The sequence below is a fragment of the Macrotis lagotis genome, chromosome 2 (assembly GCF_037893015.1).
Source record: "Macrotis lagotis isolate mMagLag1 chromosome 2, bilby.v1.9.chrom.fasta, whole genome shotgun sequence".
In the NCBI taxonomy this organism is placed as follows: domain Eukaryota; kingdom Metazoa; phylum Chordata; class Mammalia; order Peramelemorphia; family Peramelidae; genus Macrotis; species Macrotis lagotis.
Genome location: NC_133659.1, coordinates 234,113,770 through 234,117,125, shown reverse-complemented (window position 1 = coordinate 234,117,125; position 3,356 = coordinate 234,113,770). Strand labels below are relative to the sequence as shown.

General features: G+C 34.4%; 1 pseudogene; it reads right to left on the bottom strand.

The window, feature by feature from the left end:
• Window positions 1-1,890: 1,890 nt before the first annotated feature.
• On the bottom strand, window positions 1,891-2,628 carry LOC141512107 (heterogeneous nuclear ribonucleoprotein H-like; annotated as a pseudogene).
• Window positions 2,629-3,356: the final 728 nt, after the last annotated feature.

Sequence of the window (3,356 nt, the reverse complement as noted above, 5' to 3'; positions counted from 1 at the left end):
AATTGTTGATTAATAGGATCATTTGGATGATAGATCAAAAGGTAGAAGGAATTCCTAAAGTTATCTAGTCCAAATTCTCTCATTGAATGTGTGATACTCCATGGGGTACACCCACAGCTTGTACTTGTCTGTTGGATTGCTCAGAATACTTCCAACCCCATGTCCATAATATTCTATGGGACCAATGTGTTTACCTTCCAATTGTCAGCCAGAGGACATTGCTAGCTTAGTACAAAGGTGTTTACTTGTACAAAAATATTCATGGCAGCTCTGTTTGTGGTGGCAAAGAATTGGAAATTGAGTGAATGTTCATTAATTGGGGAATGTCTGGACAAATTGTGGTATATGTATGTTATGGAACACTATTGTTTTAATAGAAACCAGGAGGGATGGGAATTTAGAGAAGCCTGCGAGGATTTGCTATGAGAGATAAGCAGAACCAGAAGAACTTGCTCACCATAACAGCAACATGGGATTGATGATCAATCTTAATGGACTTGCTCATTCAATCAGTGCAACAATCAGGGACATCTGCGATGGAGAATCCCATCTGTATCTAGAGAAAGAATTGTGGAGTTTGAACAAAGACCAAAGACTATTACCTTTAATTTTAAAAAAAACTGTTATCTTATTATGTAATTTTGCTATCCCTTATATTTAATTTTTTTTCCCTTAAGGATATGATTTCTCTCTCAACACATTCAATTTAGATCAATGTATAGCATGGAAACAATGTAAAAACTATCAGACTGCCTTCTGTGGGGGTGGGGGAAACAAGATTAGGAGAAAAATTGTAAAATTAAAAAATAAATCCATTAATTAAAAAGAAGAAGAAACTCCAAAATCAAAACTCCTAGGAACATGAAAGCCAAATACCAGAAGTTCTAGGTCAAAGAAAAAATATTGCAAGCAACCAAAAAGAAAGAATTCAAGTACCAAGGAGCCAGTCAGGATCATACATGATTTAGCAGTCTCCATTAAAAATAAGCAGAGAATTTAGAATACAATATCCTGCAAGGCAAATGATATGTATTTATAGCTAAGACTAACTTAATCACTCGGTATAATGTTATGGAGACAGAAATGGACCTTTAACAGTCTCCAAACACTTCTGATGAAAAGACCAGAGCTTATTAGAAATTTTGAAGTTCAAACATAGGAGTAGAGAGAAATATAAAAAGGTACATATGAACAACAATAAAGGACTAAACATGGATAAACTGATTATATTCAAATATGAAGACATGATACATGGCTCCTCTTAACTATTTCCTTATCAGAAAGTCAAAAGTGTCTAATTACAAGGCCTAGGAGTGGTTCTGTAATGTCTTGATTTTCTTAAAAGAATGGGAAAGGAAGAGAAATACACTGGTGAAGAAAGGAAAAGAAAGGTTAGGGAAAATTATATCACTATTTGCAAGTAAATGTCTATATAAAGAGGAAAAAATCAAGGGAAAAAAGTTGAAATTGTTTTACTCTTTTTGCAACTTGACTATGACATTCTAGATGAATGACTTTTCTGTGTTCAACTATACTGAATCTGAAGCTTTCAAAACAATCCTAATTTCATTGACAGTAAGCATAGATCCCAAGCAAAGCTGTTGAATTTCATTTTTGTTTGTTTTAAAAACTGACTAAGAATCAGTGAGTAGGATTACATTCTCCACCTACTAATTCATATTGGACATGTTATACTTTGTCCCATTTCATTCACTCCCATAGATGTGCAAGTCCCTCTACTGTAGTAGCTAGCTCTCTATGCAGTTTGATTTGAAAAGCACTGGAGTTTTCCTGTAAACCTTGGTCAAATCTATTCATGATGCTTTAACAACCAAAGTCCTTTTCATAAACCCTATTCAACTTCGAGCTAGCTGGACCATGTTACCTTAACTAGTTTGACAAGGACCACTGCTTGCTCCTGCATTCTGCATATCTATCCAGCATATTTGTATTTTTTGACATAGCTGCCACAGCAACTTCAAGTGTAGCAAATTCAACATCTGCTTCTCCAGTCACTCTGCCATCGGGTCTAATTTCAGTGCATATTTGCACAGGGTTGAATTGTAAATATCATTTTCAGTAGCTCTGTAAGGTAATCCTCTTATGTGCACACAATGACCCGTTATACTCTGGAAAGTGGATCCACCATCTCCATATCTATGATCAGACAGACATTCCCAAAAATTTGTTTGTGAGGTCTTCTGAATTTTTTGAATCAAAGTCATATCTATCATATCATCTACTACTTTTATTTGATTTTTCATAGACTTCACTACATAGTATTCTTCCCCTGGAAGTCCACTAGCTGTATTACTCCCCTTGACTTGTTTTCCAAATATGAAAAAAGCCTGAGCAATTTCTTCCCTAAGATGCCATCATCATTAGCAGTGTCAAAACTATTTAGACAAGTACATTTAAACACCCAATCCATTTCAACATTATATGACTTGAAAACTTTAACAATCTGTGTCCCATAGTTTCTCTGTCTTTTTTCAGTGTCAATTTTACTTCATCTTCTGATTTAAGTACAACAAATGCTTCTTCATTTGATCTGCCTTCTTGGGTACAGATGAAATGAATGCCTGACCTCCAATTTTGAATTTTTTATTCTGAAGTGTTGAACTTCATCATGACCCTGGTAAACTTCATCATGAAGTCTTCTCTATTTTTGGTCTTCAGTGTAATTTCATTCAGTCAGTGGCAGCCACTCAATACTTGACTTCAATGTGACTATGAAGAAATATGCATTTAGCCTGTTTAGAGAACTCATTATTTGCTAAATTGTAATTATTCATGTATAAATTTTATCTATTAGAGCTTAATGTCTTAGATAAATCCTGATATTATCCAGATATTTTCCAAGGAGATGTAAAAATAGAAAGTCTCCATATTTTTTTCTTCTTTGATTCTTCTCCATATCTTCCATTATTTCTCCTTAAAGGACCTTGCCTAATGCTTTTAAGTGCTCTGTGTGTGTGTGTGTGGGGGGGGGGGTATGTGTGTGGGTATGTTTAATCCTTGAATACAAGTAAACCCTCAGATTATCTATTATTCCTTATTCTCACTAAATGACAAATTCACCTTTTTTCCCCTGGTATTATATATTCCTGATGTTTCTTGTGACATGATTCTCATGAAAATCATATATAATTAATATGAGGTAGTCTTCTTAAAATCAATCTTTCCATTGCTTTCTGGATCACCTGGATTTAATTCTCCTGATTATAGTGCTCTGATCATTGAAATAATATTAGTTTCTAAAAGGCAGGATTTAAAACATAATCTGAGTCTTTGGACCATTGAAATTTTTCCCTCCATTTGATTCAGTCAAATTTCCTCCCTCTATTCCATTTGGG